The 23,967-nt window shown below is 47.0% G+C and overlaps 1 pseudogene; it reads left to right on the top strand.

Moving 5' to 3' along the window:
* Positions 1 to 23,967, top strand: part of LOC144806959 (putative DBH-like monooxygenase protein 2) — a 328,657-nt pseudogene that overhangs the window by 148,386 nt on the left and 156,304 nt on the right.

Here is a 23,967-nt window from a genome sequence, read left to right as displayed (position 1 = left end):
CGGTCCCTCTGGACAGTCTATCTTGACATATAAGGCAAGTTACGTATCTTGCATTTACTTTTTTCTGACCTTTGGGAATTTAAAAAAATTGCCAAATGAAGTTTTCTTTCCGGTGAGACGTCTTGGGCTGCTCAGGCAAAAACTGCCTCTCTTCGTGCTCGTCCTCCTGTTCCTCTTCTTCTTCTTCTTGTTGAATTACAACTTGAGCAGGTGGTCCACTCTTCCTTGGATGTGGTGGAGGTGGTGGGGAAGCACCAGCTGAAGCTACTAAAGAAGCCATTGCTCAGTGATCACAAAGGGTCTTTCTCTCACAATGATGAAAGTCAGAGTGAGGAAAGAAGGAGGGATTTTCATCATTTGGGAAAAACAAGAGTTCTCAACCAATCAAAAGTGTTCATTTTAGATTATATGACCTAGTCTTACATCATTAGGAAACCAAAAGTGAAATGAACCAATGAAAAGTGTTATTACCAAGTCACATGACTTGCTGTGTTTACGTTAAGCGCTTTGCAGGGCCTCCCGGTTTGCTTCCAGAAACCTGCGCTTTGGCACTCGCTTCGCGTACCAGTTCGCTAACGTAGCACGTCATATGACGTATCACGCGACAACGTGGAACGTCATGCGGACGGGAGGCGTCACGATGTTGTTTTCTAACGCGGCACTTGCGGTAAAGAAACGTTTACCGGCTCGCGGTCTATTTCGCGGCATCAAGGTCAGCTAACGGGAAGCTTCCCGATTCGCGAAGCGGGAACGAAGAAAAAAAAATATTTAAAAAAAAAATTCTTCATAAACATATAAAATATATTTTTGGATTTAAAGAAGAATACATTTTACAGCTACAGATATTAGCTGTTAAAAAACCAATGAAATTCACAGAAAAAACCATAGGTTATAGACCATATATAGTTAGGAATTAGCATTTACAAAACCTTGAAAATTCACTGAAAAAACCATAGGTTATAGACCATATATAGTTAGGAATTAGCATTTAGAAAACCTTATTTTACTCACACAAAACCATTGAAATTCCATATATAGTTAGTTGCACTAACTATATATCGCGCACCCGCAATCCACTGCTGATGATGTCACATATTACATCATTCATGACATGGTCAGTGACATCACTGATGACATCACTGATGACATCTCAAATGACATCACTGATGACATCACTGATGACAACATCCAGTGACTGTATGCTTCTGTAAAGTTAAAATATGTCTTACATATTGAAGAATGAGTGGATGTATAAGTGTCTGGATGAAGGATTTAGTAGGTGCATGACTGACTGTATAAGTGAGTGATTAAATGTGTCTCACTGAGTGCATGGGTTAGTGACTAAACTGTTTTAAATTGTGCATCATTGTGTCTGTTGTTTTGTAATCTGATGCATGTGTTGATCATTAGCTATATGACTAACTATATGGGTTATTGATTAGTTGCCCAAGTATTTGTATGGGAGACTGAGTGTGGGTGTCTGGGAGGTGTATGACTCTGTGCATAGATGTGTGAGCAGTTGATTCACTAGATGTATGGGTTCAAAAGTGCATGTGGAAACATCTGTATGGGCGGTTGACTGTGTGCATGAGTGTATTGGTGAGTGAATGGATATCTCAGTGCTACATGTCAAAGTAAGTACATATGTAAAACACAGTACATGTGATAGTTGACATATATAAATAACTGTGCATAAGAGCCAGTGAATGTGTGAGTGGCTGTATGGATTATTGTGAACTTGTATCAGGGATTGTATAACAGAGTAAATATGTGTTATTATATGTTCCAATAAGTAAGGTGTGTATAACTATATAGTTGAGGAAATCGAGGTGTGATTGATTCTTTGCAAGACTGACTAGGTGTGTGAGTAACTCCATGGATGAGTGACAGTCTGTGAGTGTCTGTTTACACTGAGTGTATCTAAGGTTATATTAGAGTCTGAAGAGGTTCATTGTATCATCACATGAATGATGTCATCAGTGATGTGATCAGTAATGTCAAATGAGATGTCATCAGTGATGTCATCAGTGATGTCATTTGAGATGTCATCAGTGATGTCATCAGTGATGTCACTGACCATGTCATGAATGATGTAATATGTGACATCATCAGCAGTGGATTGCGGGTGCGCGATATATAGTTAGTGCAACTAACTATATATGGAATTTCCATGGTTTTGTGTGAGTAAAATAAGGTTTTCTAAATGCTAATTCCTAACTATATATGGTCTATAACCTATGGTTTTTTCAGTGAATATATATATATATATATATATATATATATATATATATCCAGCAAAAAGTTCTCTCAGGAATGAAGAGAATACACCGAGCCCCAATTTGTTGTTTTTAGCGTGTATTTAATTCATACAGCGGAAAACAACTCCTGACCCGTTTCTAAACCCGTAGGTTTCTCGGTCACGGGTCAGATTGGTGTTTACCATGGTCACATGATATACGCAAATCACATTCAACATAATCAAAAAAGGACTACAGCTGCTATACTTTCTTTAAGCGAACTGACCACCATTTTAGAACGGGTTAATGACAGAGGAAAAACAATGACATATGATATCATCATTGCTAAGCATTGACTTAACACAAGTAAATAGTACCGAAGGAGATAGTACGTCCTTTTCCTTAGTCATGTACTGGGTTACAATAAATGCCAATTACATATATTACGAGATTCAAAATTGTAGGTTGAGCCTACAAAAAATTATTATGAGTCAAATCTACCCAAGTGGGCAAATCGGAATAAAATACATACAAACATTTTTTGTAGGCTCAACCTAAAATTTTGAATCTCGTAATATACCTCCTGGTGCAGTTATAGTCTTTCTCTTATGTTAGACACCTCGATGTTCAACTCGTGCTGTAAACCACTTTCCAGAATGCTTCCTCTTTCGACTGTTGACCTTTATCTCTAATGCAGTCTCCTTTTCTAAAACTTGACTATGCACTGTAAAAACCTCTCTCCTCTTCTGCAACCATTGCTTTGTAGCTAGATTTGTATTACTTTATTCAAATTGACACATGTTGGTGTGGTATGCAGCATTTAGAACGCAAGCATTACCACGGAATACCTTTACAACGCGGGCGTAACAACGAAAGTTGTTACCACGCTTTGCACTGGGGGGCGCTCAAGGATAGTAAATGATTTAATTTACTATCCCAACACCTTCCCTACTATCCACGGGGACTGGTGTTGGAATAGTAAATTAAATTAAATTAATCAATGTTGCGCCCCCCAGCGCAATGCGTGGTAACAACTTTCGTTGTTACGAACGCGTTGTAAAGGTACACGTTGTCAATGTATGCGTTCTAACGTCATACACAATGTGTTGTGTGTTACATTTACTTTGTTCCTGTTTTACAAATGATACATCAATGCCTACGCAAATCTTTTAAACATCAGTGATGTGGTCAGCTTATTGCTTGTCTTCTTTTTGTTATAATGAGATAATTTTTTCTTTGCCAGGCATTCACATTACCCAGCAATGCTGGCATCCCACTGGGTACAGCTTTCGCTCCAACCTACGTCAGACTAGAAATCCACTATAACAACTATAACAACGCAGATTTGCAAAACGGTAGGTGCTTGGGAGGGGAGTATGTTTTACTTTAGAAAGGACCAGATCAATTTGGATCAAAGATGTTGCTTCTTTTATAAGCTTGTTAATTCCAGGTTAAAACTCTCAATACTCCATGATTGTGACAATACTGCTGTATAGGGTAAACTACAGCATTTATTTCGCACCAAACTGAAAAGTGAAAATGTTCCCATTTATGATAAATCTGTAAAAAACAAAGACATAAATAAACAGATGCACAACAGTTTAAATTGCCTTTGAGCAATTTGTAGCAGAATACTAGTTTAAAGCAAATTTAATTTGGATATTTGAAGGTCTTTTAATTTGTTTCTATGTCATCATGGCGCCTTGTATATAGGATACATTGTTCACCTGTTTCTGGAACTATTTTCTTTTCTTTTATTGATTGTGGTTCCAAAGTCCTCCATTAAATAACTTTTTCACATGTTAAATGTGTAATGACACTTCCGGATTTCAGTTAAATTGGCCCAATGAGACATATTTCCCTTTTACAGAGTTATTTTCATCACAATTTGACTGCTTCGATAATTATATGGACAGGATTGAACCTCCTTTCACAAAAGCCCTTGACTTAAGGTTTAGGTCGGGTATACCCCGTACCACATTTACAGCCCAATGGAAAGGTAGCCTCGGGGTAGCAACATTTATCTTGCATGCAGAGGGGTGAAGACACCGATGAACGTTTATTGTTCTTTTTTCAAATTATCATAAGCATCAAACACATTGGATGTTCCTCTATGACGTCTCCTAGGTGTCCACCAGTGCAGGGTATGTAGAGCAGACTCATCCCCTGTCATTGTTTTTTTTCCCATTGCTAAGAATCTATAGAGTATTTGGCCAATTTGAAGTAAAATGTCCTCTATTTCTTCCCCCACAACACTGGCCCCTTCCATGCCATTTAGATATATATTTTTTATTTTGGATTGTATGGTTTTATTGTTCCTATCAAACCAGTGTTGCTATCGTGCAAGTTTGTAAATTATTTGTTTATGAATTGTTTTTAATCATTTTAAAGATGTAATGTACTCGTACTGTACTGCCGATTTTTCAAATATTTTAGTATACAAATATCCAAGGAGAAGGACAGTTTCACAGAATATAATCTAATACCGGGAGTGGCATGCCACAGGCAGATATGACACACCGGAGGACCCTTACATTTACCCTGTGAAAGAGTGCTGCATTGGGAATGATGGTTATCTTGGGGCAATTCAGTAAGAGTTGCATGTGATTAAGACAGTAAAATAAACAATTGATTGACGGAATGCTGGACAATTCAAACATTCACCCCCCAGTCACATGGATCTGGGTTTAATCCATCATTCTTTTTCTCACCACACCACCCCAGTTTGGACCCAGCCATATGCAAATTTGTCTTGACCCTGTTCCTGATGGGAACAGTCCAGCCCGAACTGCCAAGGCAGGTCCTACCTGGACCGGAAACAAGCATCCTTGGACCGGTTTCAGGGCAGTAACAGTAAGACAGTAACCATCATGTCAAAAATGTACCATTAAAATAAATATCTGTGTACAGGTATCACAGTATGTATTATGCAGTCTGTGTCTGTATCCGTAGATCTGTGGATGACGAACAAGAGAAATTTCACATATAAGTACAGGTTGACCTGGAACCCGTTGCTTTTTGCTTAAGTCTGTTCAGTAATTTGTTGTGTTGACTTATTAAATAGAAGTTCAAGATGTGAATTATAGGAACGCATCATCTAAAACTTGGCCATAAATTTGGAGTATAACTGTCCTTCAACCTGTCTAGATAGCCAATCCTTGTAAGATTTAATCTCTTGGCATGTTCTGTGTTGGACAGGCCGCATGATCGGGCTGCCCCCCTCCCCGCAATGGGACCGGGACCCTGGCTCTTCCTGCATCCCCAGCCAGAGTCCCCCACCGACCACCCGAAGTACCCTGCAATCCCTCCACTACAAGACACCAGCGCCGGACCCAGCTGTCCCGGGTCACCATCCACACCACGACATCGACCCGGCCGCCATCTTGGGGCACTGCAGCACGAGGCCGCGTGGCCTCCACTCGACCATCACCCTGGGCCCGGCCGGGCCCGACATCGAGGCACCAACCTCCCCCCAGGAGGCAGAGTGACCACTTGGCGAGTCAATGGGAGAAGGAATCGTCAACGGCTCTCCTCCGCCAGGTGTCGATCACCCCAGGCCGCCCTGGGCGCTGGCTCCACCCCCCTGCTGGGTGTCTGGACTCCCTCATCCCGGACCTCCCGGCCCCCCCAGGCGCGAGGGTCCGGACATCAAAGGGGACCAGACCTATAACTGGGGCAGGGCCAGACCCGGACGCCAGTTGTATCCTGGAGTCGAGAGACCCGAGAAGAACTCATCCGTAACTGGCCTGCTGGCGCTGCCGCGGCCCTCTGCCTCGTGAAACCTTCGTCTTGGCCTGCTGGCGCTGCCGCGGCCCTCTGCCTCGTGAAACCATCGTCTTGGCCTGCTGGCGCTGCCGCGGCCCTCTGCCTCGTGAAACCTTCGTCTTGGCCTGCTGGCGCTGCCGCGGCCCTCTGCCTCGTGAAACCATCGACTTGGCCTGCTGGCGCTGCCGCGGCCCTCTGCCTCGTGAAACCATCGACTTGGCCTGCTGGCGCTGCCGCGGCCCTCTGCCTCGTGAAACCATCGACTTGGCCTGCTGGCGCTGCCGCGGCCCTCTGCCTCGTGAAACCATCGACTTGGCCTGCTGGCGCTGCCGCGGCCCTCTGCTTTGTGAGACTACCATCTTGGCCTGCTGGCGCTGCCGCGGCCCGATCCACAGACACTCCAGCTCGAGGATTGTGAGCTCGCCTCTTACCACCACCTGTACCGATCCGGTACCAAGACTGTCCCGCTACCCCCTTTTCCCTACAGAGACTAGAAGTGAGAGGACCCCCGGGTCCGAGATATCCTGTATCGCTAATATCCTTGCCTTACGAACCTTATATAAAGCATTGAACTCGACTTGGTGTGGTGCCTGTTTGTGGGGAGGGAGGTAACTTGTCTGTACGATCGCCGGAGACGGTCCCCCTCGGGGATCTCTCCCTCAGTGTCCGGCCGACCCTCAGGGTCCCCGTCTAACATTGGTGGCCAGCGACGGGATCCGAACCTACGCATAATCGTACAGAAAGTCACCCGACCCACGACACACGACCACCATGACAACAGAGAGCGGAACAACGGAGAAATTCCAGATGGAAAAATTGGAAGACTACAACCACCGAGAACTGAAGCAATATTGCATGGAACTTGGTCTCCCAACCACGGGTCTGAGTACGAAGGAAGACTTCAAACGAGCCCTAGAAGCCTGGGCGGAAACGGGTACGGCCGTACCCCGAACACAAACATCCGAAACGAGCCTCGCACCAACTAACGAAAGAGCGGGTCTCTCCCTGGAAGAGATCCGAGAAAGAGAAAGAACCAGACTCCACGAATTAGACCTAGCCCGACTTCGCCTGGATGGAGAACTCAAGCTGGCAGAACAAAAAATAACCCTGGAACACTTACGGCTCAAGGAAGAGCGAGAAGACAAGCAAAGACAGAGAGAGCTAGAGGAAAAGAGACTAGAGTACGAACATGAGCGCAATCTCAAAGCACTGGAGATCCAGAAACAGAATAAAGACCTCGGGCTCCCCGAACGACCGACCCCGTCTGCCTCGACCGAATCCAAGGTTCACATCCCCAAAGATGTCATCCGGGAATACCACAAGAACGATGATATACAGCAGTGGTTTAAAGCCTATGAGGTGGCAATGACCTCCCACCGGATTCCCCGAAGCGATTGGGGAGCCGGATTATGGGGGAGGTTTGTCAACGAAGGGCGGGACGCCCTGCTGCAACTCCCGGACCAGCTGATGACCTCCTACGACCACATGAAGGCCGCCCTCCTCACTCGATACGGGCTCACCCCTGAGATGTACCGCCAACGGTTCCGCGACTGCAAAAGGATTCCGGGTACAACTTGGGTGGAGTACGTGAACTTTTTTAGCCGAGCCTTCGAGGGGTGGATCAAGGGCAACAAAGTAACCACCTACGAACAACTCTTTGACCTTATCGTATGGGAACACCTGTCGAACAACTGCTTCGTGGAGCTCCGGCAACACCTCCTGGACAGTAAGCTAACCGACCCGCGACAACTCGCCGTCGAAGCCGACCGGTGGGAAAGCACCCGAGTTGGCCGGAACGCACCCAGCGAATTATCCAGACCGTATCGCCCCCGAGGGGGAGGAGGAAGTCAGGGTCGGGGGAGAGACCCCGGCCCCTCGTCACCCCCCAGAAACCCCTCGACCCCGGTTGGCCGAGGAAGCCCTGCCATCCGGGCCGGTTTCCGGGCCAACATTACGTGCCACAGGTGCCAGCGGCCCGGCCACTACGCCAGTGACCCCAACTGCCCAAAGAACCCGAACACTACCCCCCGCCAAGTGGCAGCAGCGGCCCTAGGGGAAGAACTAATCCCGGACGACCAAGAAGAGTACGAGACCGATCCCTCTGAATGGGCACCCGCCGCCATGGCACTGGTCTGCTTAGGGGAGAGAGACATGATTCCGCGGGCCCCCCTTCCCGCCAACACACAGAAGTACGGTCAATGGGTCAACATTAATGGCCACCGGGCGGAAGCCCTCCGCGACACCGGGGCCAGTGTAACGGCGGTCCGACGCCACCTCGTCACTCCAGACCAAATCTTGCCGAACATTCTCTGCCCTGTCCGATCAGCCGACAACTCCGAAAGCCTATGCCACATGGCCTGCGTCCCCTTCGAGTGGGGAGGAGTAACAGGGATGTTAAAAGTAACTGTCCGCGATGATGCCCCCGTGGACTGCCTCCTAGGAAACGACCTTGAAAGCTCTCCCTGGGCAGCTGTCGAACGGAGGGAGCACCTGGGGATGCTTGGCCTCCCCGAATGGGTCTGCGTCACGACCCGATCCATGACCGCCCGCGCGGTCCCCAGCCCAGAGGAGCCCGAGTGGCCAGAACCTCCTCCCGCGCTCATCCCAGAGGAGGCCGCCCCAGAAGCCAGGCCATTGACCCACCCCGAAGAAGGATCCGACCAGCTTCGGGCCGTCCCTGACCTGGCACAATGGCGGCAGGAAGGAGGCCCCACGCAGGAACAATTCTGGGCCGAACAGAAAACCTGTCCCTCTCTCGAAGGACTCCGGCAGCAAGCCCTGGCCCAGAGCACCGGGGATACCTCGGGGGCCCACTGGATCTACTGGGACCAAGACCTGCTCTACAGCGAGCAGAAAGTTGCAGAACTAGGGGCCAGTCGGGTACTGGTGGTGCCCCTTCGCTTCCGAGACTTCCTCCTGAACTTAGCCCACGATGTCCCCCTTGCCGGACACCTGGGGCAGGATAAAACCTACGACCGCCTGGTGACCCATTTTTTCTGGCCCCACATGCGGAAGGATGTCACCAACCACTGCAAGGCCTGCCCCACCTGCCAGGCCAGCGGAAAAAGTGGCCGAAAAATGAAAGCACCGTTGCAACCCTTTCCTGTCGTCACCACCCCGTTTGAACGAGTGGGAATAGACATTGTGGGGCCCCTCGACCCTCGAACAGCCCAAGGACACCGGTTCATCCTGGTCCTTGTAGACCACGCCACCCGCTATCCCGAAGCCATCCCTCTTCGGACAGTGACGGCCCCCGTGGTGGGCCGGGCCCTGATGGGGATCTTCTCCCGGGTGGGGTTCCCCCGGGAGGTCGTCAGTGATCGGGGCACGAACTTTATCTCCAGATATATGAAGTCCCTCTGGCAACAATGCGGGGTCACCTACAAATTCACGACCCCCTATCATCCGCAAGGGAACGGACTGGTTGAGAGATTCAACCGCACCCTCAAGGGGATGATTATGGGTCTAGAAGAACCCCTTCGACGCCAGTGGGACGTGCTACTTCCATGCCTCCTGTTTGCCTATCGGGAGGTCCCGCAGAAGTCCCTCGGCTTCAGCCCCTTTGAACTCCTGTACGGGCACCCCGTCCGGGGCCCCCTCAGCCTAGTCAAGGAAGGTTGGGAGCAGCCTCCCCAGAAAACCCCCCCGGACATCTACAGGTATCTTCTGGCTCTCCGCAACCAGACCCGGCGGTTTCGAGACACCGCCAAAGCCAACCTCGAGGCCAGTCAGGAGGACATGAAGAGGTGGTACGATCAGCACACGTCCTCCATTGAGTTCGAACCTGGACAACAGGTCTGGGTGATGTCCCCGGTTGAGCCCTGTGCACTCCAAGACAGATGGTCCGGGCCCTTCAAGGTAATCGAACGCAAGGGGCCCGTCACCTATTTAATCGACATGGAGACTGCCCGGAACCCCCTACGGGTCCTCCATGCCAACAGGCTCAAACCCCATTTTGTGCGATCCGAACTCAGCCTCCTGATGGCTACCGATACGGGGACCGAAGAAGACTCCGAACCCCTTCCGGACTTACTGAGGGCCCTCGAGCAGGATGGCTCAGTGGAAGGGGTCCAGCTCTCCGAGGCCCTGTCCCCGGAGCAACGCCAAGACTGCCAAACGCTCCTGAGGCAGTTCGCCTCTCTGTTCTCCCTCACCCCCGGAGTCACCCCCTGGTGCCTCCACGATGTGGACACCGGGGACAGCCCTCCTATTCGACACCGAGCGTACCGCGTACCAGACCGGGTACGAGCCTGCATCCAGACCGAGGTGTCCAAAATGCTGACCCTAGGAGTGATCGAACCCTCAGACAGTCCCTGGGCGAGCCCAGTCGTCCTGGTTCCCAAGGCAGCTGCCCCGGGCATTGCCCCTGAGCTCCGGTTCTGCGTGGACTATCGAGGGCTGAATGCAGTTACCCGGACCGACGCTCATCCCATCCCCCGGGCAGACGAGCTAATTGACCGGATGGGGGCCGCCCGCTACCTGAGCATCTTCGACCTCACAGCGGGCTACTGGCAGATCGGCCTCACCCCTAGGGCCCAAGAACGATCCGCCTTCTCTACCCCAGACGGGCACTACCATTTTAAAGTCATGCCCTTCGGCATGAAGAACGCCCCGGCAACATTCCAACGGCTGGTAAACCAGGTACTGGCGGGCCTGGAAGACTTCAGCGCCGCCTACCTGGACGACATTGCTGTGTACAGCCACCAGTGGACCGACCACCTCCGCCACCTGCGGGAGGTTCTACACTCCCTCCAGCAAGCCGGGCTCACCATCAAAGCCAGCAAATGCCAGGTTGGCCAAGGGTCCGTGACCTACCTAGGACACCAAGTGGGAAGCGGTCTGGTGGCCCCCCTCCAACTCAAGATTGCTGCCATCCAGGCCTGGCAACCCCCTACGATCCAAACGGAGGTCCGGGCCTTTCTGGGGCTCACCGGATACTACCGGCGGTTCGTGAAGGACTATGGCAGCATCGTGGGGCCCCTCACAGAGCTCACCTCCAAAAAGAGCCCCAAAACCGTCAACTGGACCCCGGCCTGCCAATCGGCCTTCGAAAAGCTAAAGACCGCCATGTGCACGGCCCCCGTGCTCCAGGCTCCCGACTACAGCCGGGAGTTCATTGTGCAGACGGACGCCTCCGATCATGGTGTGGGGGCCGTCCTCTCCCAACTCAACGCCGAAGGGGTCGACCATCCGGTGGTCTTCATCAGCCGACGCCTCTTGCCCCGAGAACAACGCTGGAGCACCATTGAGAGAGAGGCCTTCGCCGTAGTCTGGGCACTCAAGAAGCTCCGGCCATACCTCTTCGGCACCCACTTCCGGGTGCAAACAGACCATCGACCCCTGCAATGGCTGATGCAGATGCGGGGGGAGAACCCGAAGCTGTTGCGCTGGTCCATCTCCCTGCAGGGGATGGACTTCACGGTGGAACATCGTCCAGGCCAGGACCACGCCAACGCCGACGGCCTGTCACGCTTTTTCCGCCTCAGCGAGGAGAGTCCCCAGGAAGATGGCTGACTCTCCCCGCCTTCAGCTGGGGGGGACGCATGTTGGACAGGCCGCATGATCGGGCTGCCCCCCTCCCCGCAATGGGACCGGGACCCTGGCTCTTCCTGCATCCCCAGCCAGAGTCCCCCACCGACCACCCGAAGTACCCTGCAATCCCTCCACTACAAGACACCAGCGCCGGACCCAGCTGTCCCGGGTCACCATCCACACCACGACATCGACCCGGCCGCCATCTTGGGGCACTGCAGCACGAGGCCGCGTGGCCTCCACTCGACCATCACCCTGGGCCCGGCCGGGCCCGACATCGAGGCACCAACCTCCCCCCAGGAGGCAGAGTGACCACTTGGCGAGTCAATGGGAGAAGGAATCGTCAACGGCTCTCCTCCGCCAGGTGTCGATCACCCCAGGCCGCCCTGGGCGCTGGCTCCACCCCCCTGCTGGGTGTCTGGACTCCCTCATCCCGGACCTCCCGGCCCCCCCAGGCGCGAGGGTCCGGACATCAAAGGGGACCAGACCTATAACTGGGGCAGGGCCAGACCCGGACGCCAGTTGTATCCTGGAGTCGAGAGACCCGAGAAGAACTCATCCGTAACTGGCCTGCTGGCGCTGCCGCGGCCCTCTGCCTCGTGAAACCTTCGTCTTGGCCTGCTGGCGCTGCCGCGGCCCTCTGCCTCGTGAAACCATCGTCTTGGCCTGCTGGCGCTGCCGCGGCCCTCTGCCTCGTGAAACCTTCGTCTTGGCCTGCTGGCGCTGCCGCGGCCCTCTGCCTCGTGAAACCATCGACTTGGCCTGCTGGCGCTGCCGCGGCCCTCTGCCTCGTGAAACCATCGACTTGGCCTGCTGGCGCTGCCGCGGCCCTCTGCCTCGTGAAACCATCGACTTGGCCTGCTGGCGCTGCCGCGGCCCTCTGCCTCGTGAAACCATCGACTTGGCCTGCTGGCGCTGCCGCGGCCCTCTGCTTTGTGAGACTACCATCTTGGCCTGCTGGCGCTGCCGCGGCCCGATCCACAGACACTCCAGCTCGAGGATTGTGAGCTCGCCTCTTACCACCACCTGTACCGATCCGGTACCAAGACTGTCCCGCTACCCCCTTTTCCCTACAGAGACTAGAAGTGAGAGGACCCCCGGGTCCGAGATATCCTGTATCGCTAATATCCTTGCCTTACGAACCTTATATAAAGCATTGAACTCGACTTGGTGTGGTGCCTGTTTGTGGGGAGGGAGGTAACTTGTCTGTACGATCGCCGGAGACGGTCCCCCTCGGGGATCTCTCCCTCAGTGTCCGGCCGACCCTCAGATTCTAGTAAATCTGGATGAGTACTCACTTCTGTGGTATGCCTCAACATGAAGACACCATGGCAACTCCACTTAATTAGCAGTAATCTGCAACAAGTGCTAGCAATGAAGATTTGGCACACATGTTCTTTGGTGTGTGAGCAATGTCTCTTTTCAGATGAAGGTCAAAGCTGGTAAGGCACTCTATGAAAAGCTCTGTACAGTCTCACTCAGCAAATTTCCACAAAAAGGTCTAAAAGTCAGTATTGCTGGCTCTCAAATAACACCCATGTGGTAGATATCAGGAAATCTAGAGGATAAGTAAAAAGAAGCTGAGGCTCATGAAATTGCCTACTTGAGCATGGAGATTTCTGATTTGCAGAACATGCCAAGAGATTAAATCTTACAAGGATTGGCTATCTAGACAGGTTGAAGGACAGTTATACTCCAAATTTATGGCCAAGTTTTAGATGATGCGTTCCTATAATTCACATCTTGAACTTCTATTTAATAAGTCAACACAACAAATTACTGAACAGACTTAAGCAAAAAGCAACGGGTTCCAGGTCAACCTGTACTTATATGTGAAATTTCTCTTGTTCGTCATCCACAGATCTACGGATACAGACACAGACTGCATAATACATACTGTGATACCTGTACACAGATATTTATTTTAATGGTACATTTTTGACATGATGGTTACTGTCTTACTGTTACTGCCCTGAAACCGGTCCAAGGATGCTTGTTTCCGGTCCAGGTAGGACCTGCCTTGGCAGTTCGGGCTGGACTGTTCCCATCAGGAACAGGGTCAAGACAAATTTGCATATGGCTGGGTCCAAACTGGGGTGGTGTGGTGAGAAAAAGAATGATGGATTAAACCCAGATCCATGTGACTGGGGGGTGAATGTTTGAATTGTCCAGCATTCCGTCAATCAATTGTTTATTTTACTGTCTTAATCACATGCAACTCTTACTGAATTGCCCCAAGATAACCATCATTCCCAATGCAGCACTCTTTCACAGGGTAAATGTAAGGGTCCTCCGGTGTGTCATATCTGCCTGTGGCATGCCACTCCCGGTATTAGATTATATTCTGTGAAACTGTCCTTCTCCTTGGATATTTGTATACTAAAAATTCCAGGTTAAAACTCTCAATACTCCATGATTGTGACAATACTGCTGTATAGGGTAAACTACAGCATTTATTTCGCACCAAACTGAAAAGTGAAAATGTTCCCATTTATGATAAATCTGTAAAAAACAAAGACATAAATAAACAGATGCACAACAGTTTAAATTGCCTTTGAGCAATTTGTAGCAGAATACTAGTTTAAAGCAAATTTAATTTGGATATTTGAAGGTCTTTTAATTTGTTTCTATGTCATCATGGCGCCTTGTATATAGGATACATTGTTCACCTGTTTCTGGAACTATTTTCTTTTCTTTTATTGATTGTGGTTCCAAAGTCCTCCATTAAATAACTTTTTCACATGTTAAATGTGTAATGACACTTCCGGATTTCAGTTAAATTGGCCCAATGAGACATATTTCCCTTTTACAGAGTTATTTTCATCACAATTTGACTGCTTCGATAATTATATGGACAGGATTGAACCTCCTTTCACAAAAGCCCTTGACTTAAGGTTTAGGTCGGGTATACCCCGTACCACATTTACAGCCCAATGGAAAGGTAGCCTCGGGGTAGCAACATTTATCTTGCATGCAGAGGGGTGAAGACACCGATGAACGTTTATTGTTCTTTTTTCAAATTATCATAAGCATCAAACACATTGGATGTTCCTCTATGACGTCTCCTAGGTGTCCACCAGTGCAGGGTATGTAGAGCAGACTCATCCCCTGTCATTGTTTTTTTTCCCATTGCTAAGAATCTATAGAGTATTTGGCCAATTTGAAGTAAAATGTCCTCTATTTCTTCCCCCACAACACTGGCCCCTTCCATGCCATTTAGATATATATTTTTTATTTTGGATTGTATGGTTTTATTGTTCCTATCAAACCAGTGTTGCTATCGTGCAAGTTTGTAAATTATTTGTTTATGAATTGTTTTTAATCATTTTAAAGATGTAATGTACTCGTACTGTACTGCCGATTTTTCAAATATTTTAGTATACAAATATCCAAGGAGAAGGACAGTTTCACAGAATATAATCTAATACCGGGAGTGGCATGCCACAGGCAGATATGACACACCGGAGGACCCTTACATTTACCCTGTGAAAGAGTGCTGCATTGGGAATGATGGTTATCTTGGGGCAATTCAGTAAGAGTTGCATGTGATTAAGACAGTAAAATAAACAATTGATTGACGGAATGCTGGACAATTCAAACATTCACCCCCCAGTCACATGGATCTGGGTTTAATCCATCATTCTTTTTCTCACCACACCACCCCAGTTTGGACCCAGCCATATGCAAATTTGTCTTGACCCTGTTCCTGATGGGAACAGTCCAGCCCGAACTGCCAAGGCAGGTCCTACCTGGACCGGAAACAAGCATCCTTGGACCGGTTTCAGGGCAGTAACAGTAAGACAGTAACCATCATGTCAAAAATGTACCATTAAAATAAATATCTGTGTACAGGTATCACAGTATGTATTATGCAGTCTGTGTCTGTATCCGTAGATCTGTGGATGACGAACAAGAGAAATTTCACATATAAGTACAGGTTGACCTGGAACCCGTTGCTTTTTGCTTAAGTCTGTTCAGTAATTTGTTGTGTTGACTTATTAAATAGAAGTTCAAGATGTGAATTATAGGAACGCATCATCTAAAACTTGGCCATAAATTTGGAGTATAACTGTCCTTCAACCTGTCTAGATAGCCAATCCTTGTAAGATTTAATCTCTTGGCATGTTCTGCAAATCAGAAATCTCCATGCTCAAGTAGGCAATTTCATGAGCCTCAGCTTCTTTTTACTTATCCTCTAGATTTCCTGATATCTACCACATGGGTGTTATTTGAGAGCCAGCAATACTGACTTTTAGACCTTTTTGTGGAAATTTGCTGAGTGAGACTGTACAGAGCTTTTCATAGAGTGCCTTACCAGCTTTGACCTTCATCTGAAAAGAGACATTGCTCACACACCAAAGAACATGTGTGCCAAATCTTCATTGCTAGCACTTGTTGCAGATTACTGCTAATTAAGTGGAGTTGCCATGGTGTCTTCATGTTGAGGCATACCACAGAAGTGAGTACTCATCCAGATTTACTAGAATCTGCCATTTTTAAATACTTGTTAAGACGTACAAAAGATTAATCATTTGCCTCTTCATTGTCTGAGTAGGAGCTCCAAGAACTTTTGCTTTTGGTAATGGCATTTGTGACCACAAGGCGTATGTTTGCTGTTGAGAACATAAAACTGATTACACATCATGAAGTGCCCAAGAGAGTAAATTATGACCGAGCCATGTGACTACATTACTTGAACTGGACCCATCACTTTGTAGGTTATTGTATGAGAATATTTTAGGCTTCCCAATCCTGTCGCAGATATTTGGGGAACATTGATTACCTCTTCATCTTGCTGTTTAAGGTCCATTGATGCAAATTATAGTGCCATGGTTGCTGTGACCCAACCAATCTTATATTTGCCAAATGTTTTCTTCAAGCACCTTGTATAAGAGCAGGACTTTTGAAAATGAATTAGACAGGAACATAGGTGGCACTGACTGCTCCTGCTGTTAGACAACTCTAGTTCATAACTTTGTCATGGACTTCAATCATCTCTGCTTCATAGATACTAAGATGATTCAAATGAATCACATTGGCCAGCTATCTTGCAGAGCAGAACAAGAATGAATGTGTGCATGAAAACTGTGGGGACTCAGTAGACAATTTGAGTTAAATGAAAAAATCAATTTCCAGAAGAACAATAAAACTTGACATAGGACATCACCAGAACACAAGAAAAGTAAAAAAGTGTTGCCCTACTTAACCAGCCATTGCTCAAAAACATTCAGGCACTAACAAGACTCCCAGTTTAGTGAAAATGCCATGTTAATTAAAGGTTTACTATTTTTTCAGGGGTCCTATGCTTCTTGATGGATCATCTTCATTAATTTTCACTGAAAGCAATACTGGATAAAACTAGAAACGTGAAGAATTCATAAGCCAATGCTTACATCAAGCTGCAACTTTACAGACATTTTGTTCAGCAGTGTTGAAAAGTAGTGTATTAGTAGTGATAAGTAGGACCTTACCACTAGAATTAAGGCCACAAAAACAATAAAAGGTGCAGTGAAGGTCTCAATAAAATAATCCTTTGTTCAACCCTTAAAAGCTGGTAACAAGCAGACAGGCTTAACTTAGGAGACAGGTGAGCAAAGCATTTAGAAACACCAATACAATAAGTAAGTAAGACATAAAACACAATAAAATTCCAACACCAATTTATAACCCCACCAGTGCTCTCATGTGTGTCGGACAGCCCCAGGCCTACACATTTCGAGGAACAAGACACCCAGGGGAGTCCAGGGAGGTGTGGTTTATGTTGATCTCCCGATATTTTCTTACCCAAAATCCCCTCAAACTTTAAATTTAGCTAAAAAAATCAAATTGTCCTCACTTTTCTCTGAGTGAATATTGTTTGATCGCCGGGCCACCACACATTTCCTACCACCCAGCATTCCTCCACGTCTACCAATAAAAATGGTACCTCACTTGTGTGGGTAGGCATAGTAGCCGCATCAGGAAATGGCCAACATCCTACTTTGGAGGTTTGCAGTGGATTCTGGGTAGGAAAATGTTGGGGAATCCGTGCAAGCCACACCTCCCCAGACTCCCCTGGGTATCTAGCTTTCAGAAATGTGTAGATATGGTAGGTTTCCAAAGATGTCCACTGAGCCCGGGGCCAAAAACCCATGTTCCCCTATGCAAAATCTAGTCTTCTTGTGATAGGTAAAGTTGATGTCTCCTCAATAAATTTTGAGCCCTTGCCTGTCGCGGATACTTGGCCCACCCATGCAAGTGAGGTACCAAGTTTATCGGGAGACCCTGGGGTAATGCTGGATAGTAGTAAATTTGTGTCAGCCCAGTGATGCCACAACTTTTCCAAACAGGAATTTGACAATAATTAGATTTTTTCAGCTAAATTTGAGGTTTGCAGGGGATTCTGGGTAGGAAAACATTGGAGGATACATACAAACCTATACCTCCCTGGATTGCCTTGGGACTCTAGTTTTCAGAAATGTGTGGGTTTGGTGGGTTTCCCTAGATGGCCGCCGAGCCAGGGACCAAAAACCCAGGTAATCTCCCTTGCAAAAACAGGTTGTTTTGCAATAGGTAATTTTGATGTCTCCACAATATGTTTTGGGCCCCTGCCTGTCGAGGGTACTCGGCCCACCCACACAAGTGAGATACTATTTTTAGCAGGAGACTTAGGAGAATGTGGGGTGGGTAGAAGGTTGTGACCAACATAGATTCCAGACCTTTCCATCACAGAAATGTGGGGAAAATATTTTTTTTTACAAAGTTTGAGGTTTGCAAGGGATTCTGGGTAACAGAACCGGGTGAAAGCCGGACAAGTCACCCCCTCCTGCATTTCCCAAGGTGTCTAGTTTTAAGAAATGTATAGGTTTGCTAGGTTTCCCTAGGTGCCAGCAGAGCTAGGGTTCAGAAACCACAGCTGGGTACTTTGCAAAAAAAGGGTGAGTTTTCACTGTAAATCAGTGGTGTGTCCGCATTGCGTTTTAGGCCATTTCCTGTCACAGGTGCGAGGCCTATCCATACAAGTGAGGTATCATTTTTATCTGAAGACTTTGAAGAATGGAAGGTGGGTGAACTTGTGTGGTTCCACACAGATTTTAGAACTTTCCATCACAGAAATTTGATGGAAATATGTTTTTTTTAAAGTATGAGGTTTGCAAGGGATTCTGGGTAACATAACCTGGTGTGACCCACCCCATCCTGGTTTCCTCTGTGTGTCTAGTTTCAAAACATTCATAGGTGTGCTAGGTTTCTTTAGGTGCCGGCACAGCTAGGGCTCAAAATCCACACCTAGGCACTTTACTGTAAAAATATGGTGGTTCACGTTGTGTTTTGAGCAGTTTCCTGTCACGGGCACTAGGCCTACCCACACAAGTGAGGTACCATTTTTATCGAAAGACTTCGGGAAATGAAGGGCGGGTGGAATTTTGTGGATCCACGCAGATTCCTAAACATTTTTTACAAAGTCTGAGGTTTGCAAGGGATTATGGGTAACAGAGCCACACAAGTCACCACATCCTGGATTTCCCTGAGTGTCTTGTTTTCAAAAGTCTATAGGTTTGCTAGGTTCCCATTGGAGTTGGCAGAGCTAGGGGTCAGAGTCCACAGCTAGGCATTTTGAAAAAAAGGATCAGTTTTCACTGTTAAAATATGGTGTGTCCATGTTGTGTTTGGTGCCGTTTCCTGGCACTGGCACTGTCCGTACCCACACAAGTGAGGTGCCATTTATATCATAATACTTTGGGGAATGTGGGTTGGGTGGAAGTTTGTGGATCAACGCAGATTCTAGAATTTCCAATCACAGACATGTGAGGAAAATGGGTTTTTTTCAAAAAGTTTGACGTTTGCAAGGGATTCTTGTTAACAGAACCTGGTGGGAGCCACTCAAGTCACCCCATCCTGGATTCCTCTGGATGCCTACTTTAGAAAAATGTAAAGCTTTGCTAGATTTTCCTATGTGTCGCTGAGCTACGTTTCAAAATCCAAAGCACGGCACTTTGCAAAAAAAGGGTCTGTTTTCACTATGAAATGTGGTATGCCCATATTGATTTTTGGGCAATTTCCTGTTGCTGACACTAGGCCTATCCACACAAGTGAGGTACCATTTTACTTTTAGGAGACTTACAGGAACACATAATTGTAGAGCAACTGTTGTTACCCATTCACCTTTGATGCATTTCTGCCTTTCAAATGTAAGACATTGTGTGAAAAGAAGTCACTTTGAAAATAGTTGAATACATCGCATGCTAGTATGGGTAACCACAATTTTGGAAATGTGTAAATATATACTGGTTCTAAACTCTATGTTATGTTCCCATTTTGGAAATACATATGTGTCTTTGATACCTAGTTTTCTCTTTTTATATTTTACCAAATGAATTGCTATATACCCAGTACACACTGAAAAACCATTGCAAGACCTTGCTCAGTTTTTATCTCTGGGTTGATCGGGGCTTGGTGAACCTACAAGTCTTATATATCCTCATAGCCAGAAGGGTCCAGCAGATGTAATGGTATATTGCTTTCAAACATCAGTCATACTTAAAAAGTTACAAGTGAAAACGTTGGCACAAATGGCTGTTTTTTTCAACTCATTTTCAAAGCCTTGAAGGATTTACACAAATGACTCCTTGCTGAATTCAGAATTGTGTCTACTTTAAAGAAATGTATTGCTTTCCAGTATCCATTATTGCTTTCACACCCATTTCTACCATTAACTGGAAGGAGGTAGAAAGTACAAAAAGTAGCAAAATAGGCTGATTTCTCGAGCTTTCACCCTAGACCGCTAAGGGAAAACTTACCTTACGGTGAGTATCTCAGGTTCCGGAGAAAATGCAGCAATATTAGTGATTACCGGGAACAAGCTACTGACCTAACCTCTAAACTCAGATCAAGAGGCTACCCAACGCATATCTTGAACAAAGGCTACAAACGAGCTAGAAACAACAACATTTGAATGTAGTGAACCAGAGATATGAATTTTTAAAGATTAAAACTAAAATTAGAGCGTAGAAACAAAAAGTACTAAAAGGGTTCAAACATGATGTTTTGGACCGGTACAAAGTCATAGGTTCTTTAAACTTACTTCCAGAAGTGCTTCTTGATGCAGGAAAGTGGTCCAGAGCACCAGCCCAGGTTTCAGATGCGCTAGTTTGCTTCTTGGGGTCTGGGACTAAAACTTTCACAATGCACCTGGTCAGCTCATGGAGCTTTTTACAAAATGTGCTCAAAACGTCTTCTTGAGGGTTTATAGGGGCCACAGCACCAATCCAGGGATCTAGAATCTCTAAGATGCTCATAGGGATATTGGGACTACAATTCCCACAATGCCCCAGGCCTAATCCTTAAAAATCCACTGGACGAACTCCCAAACTGGGACTTCTTGGTGGAGATGGTGCAGGTGGGCTCTGTTATCCTAAAGCTTGTTGGGAGTCCACTCTTTAATCCTTCTTGAAGCAAGGCAAGGTCCTTAGGGCTGTAGTACCAGAATGTGCAGCTAGTGCCATCCTAAAAAGGGAAGACTTTTGGGGTGCAGATCAGGTTTCCATCTTCCCCTTGCAGTTTCAGACAGTAGGCTTGACGTGCTGGGCAATTCTTCCATATTCACAGAGACGTTTTAATGCATGGGCAATGTGGGCTCTGGCCCAGGGCCCCAGCCTTTCAGGGGGCCCCCTGACAGAATCAGCTCTGTTCTTCAGAGTTTTGCCCTAATGACCTTGAATATTTCTTAAACAGTTTGTTTTAAATACTTTTTTCCTTTAATTTATGTTTTATGTACCTGGTGTGTGAGAGTCTAGTACAGCCATTTTGCAGAGAAATGTTGAGTTTATATTTCATGCAATATACATTAAAAAAGATTCTTTTAGCTCAAAACAAGGCCTAACATATAAGAAATGGGAGGGCGTCACAGAGATTATTTGCAGTAATATTGGTGAGCTGCTGCTGTGTTACAATATTTAAAACACACATAACTATCCCTGAATATAAGATTTAAACACATTTAGGGCCAGATGTAGGTAGGCTTTTACCGGTCGGTAACGGCCGAATTCGGCCGTTACCGACCGGTAAAAGGCATTTGAGATGTAGGGGGCAGAATCGGTAAATTTACCGTTCTGTAAATTTACCGATAGGTAATTTTACAGAATCTGTAAATATACCGGTCGGTAAATTTACTGACCGGTATATTTACAGAATCTGTAAAATCGATATGTAGGTGGGACTCTTATGAGTCCCACAAGGCCTTAGAAATCGGTATTTTACCATCAAATTCAATTTGATGGTGAAATACCGATTCAGGTGTGCATGCAAATGTGCGCATGCACACCTGTGCCATATGACAGGCAGACCTGCCCTTAGGGCAGGTCTGCCTGCCATATGGCCCCCGAACCTTTTTTGGGGGTGCTAGAGGGTGTCAAAGTGACACCCCCTGCACCCTTGCCAAAAATCTGTATTTACCGATCGGTAAATACCGACCTGTAATGCCCCATTCATTCCTATGGGCTTCATAGCCCATAGGAATGAATGGAGCATTACAGGTCGGTATTTACCGAATCGGTAAATACCGACTTTTACTGATTCGGTAAATAAACATCTGGATTTCCCTACATCTCCCCCCTTCATATTTACCGACTTTTAAATACCGAATCGGTAAAATTCGGTATTTAAGGGTCGGTAAATATGCTTTACCTACCCGTGGGGCCTTATTATTAGAAGTGATGCATCGCTGTGTGAAAACAGGGATGTGTCACTTCTCAGTGCGCCCTCTTTGCGACATGATGGATGCGTCATATTTACTGTATGACGCATCATGTCGCAAGGAGTTACAGATACGTCAGTATTTCTGACGTATCTGTAGGTGCAAAAGTGATGCATTGCTGGGGTGTGTCTGAAAATAGACGCAACTCCAGCAATGTGTCCTTTCACATGGGAAAAACCCCATGGGAAATGGCCTGCATCAGTCTTACGCCTGCTATGAGGTAGGTGTAAGATATTAACGCAATGGAGTCCTAGAAATGGAGCACTGAGTTCTCATAGATTTCAATGTGCCACTTCTACAAGGCTTTTTGCGGGGCAACACCAGTGCTTAATTTGAGCAGGTGCTTTCAGGTGCTCAGCACCTGCACTTTTTGCACAGGGCAGGGGCTACAATTTCTGAACCTGCAGGTGGTGGTCTCAATATCAATTGTTCAATTCACAATAAAAAGAATAACATACATTGCATGGTGTCGGTGCATAGGCAGGCCGGCATACGCCTGTCCAGGCAGGCATGATTGTCTATCACCACGTTAGTGATGATGTCATCACGCTGATCACAAATCCAAGAAGTCATCGACAAACTATGGCTTGCATTCTATTCCCCTAGTCTGATGCACCCTGCCACTGCCTGAGCCTAAACCTCCCATTGAAAGTTGTAGCTGGGGGCCGGATCATGACGAAGTTGAGTCAAGGAAGCTGCAAAAGCGCATTTGGAACTTGGGAGTGAGGGCTCTTGAGGAAGAATAAATGAAAGTAAGTGTGGACTTTCCACTTGTTGCGTAGCCAGAGTAGCATATCCGGCAGCCCTGCATTGCTGCTATCCTCAATGTGCTCGAAACGGCTGTGGCCCAACACAACTTTTGTGCCCCATGGCGTCACCAGTAGAATCTATGCGCTGCACCCCACCATGGTAATTGCTGAGCGTGAGTGAGTCCAGTAGGCACCACAGCCATACTTATCGACACTGGCAGCATTACTACTGGGGACAATGCCTGTGCTGTAGCAGTCAGGATCACAGCAAGCTGAACAGTGAATGCCGATGCCGTCACCATCCCTGAACCTACGAATTACAGGCAGCACTAGCAGTGACATGACCTGCTGTGCTCAAGCAGCCACCTGTTCCGCAATAAACCCAGTCATACCACACTGATTAATATATGCAAAAAAGCATTTTCATTTTGTGTACATTTTGTTTTTCCACTCAGTGTAGGTAAGAAAGTAAAACACGTCATCTTCCGCTTCTTTAGGAATGACAACAGGAAAACGCAGAGTTCAAAATAGCAGGAACATGTACAGGCTGACGACAGGGGCCACAGGCAACAGCAGTGTTAGAGATGAGAGACAGCAAGAGTAAAGAGGAGAAGAAACAACAAGAGAGGAGAGAGATAAAATGGAGCAAAGTAGAAGAAAATTAGGAGAGCAAATCAGATACAAAGAGAAAGCAGCCATGATGTGAAGAGGAGAGCATTAAGAAGAGAGAAGATAGAATGAAAGGATATGGAGAACAGAACAGAGGAAAAAAAGCAGACATATGATAAAATATAGACACAGCTAATCACTGCTAGAGAGTGATAGTAAAGAGCCAAGATCGAGGGGAGAGAGAGCAGAGCATGGATAAAAGTGAAGAGAAAAAAGGGCAGGGCTAAAATGAATAGAGGGCCAATGAGAAATATAGGGTGTGACAAAGGAGATAGAAAACAAT

Source organism: Lissotriton helveticus, unplaced genomic scaffold (assembly GCF_964261635.1).
Source record: "Lissotriton helveticus unplaced genomic scaffold, aLisHel1.1 SCAFFOLD_513, whole genome shotgun sequence".
Classification (NCBI taxonomy): Eukaryota; Metazoa; Chordata; class Amphibia; order Caudata; family Salamandridae; genus Lissotriton; species Lissotriton helveticus.
Note: the sequence above shows the minus strand (reverse complement) of the source record. Positions and strands in the feature narration are given on the sequence as shown.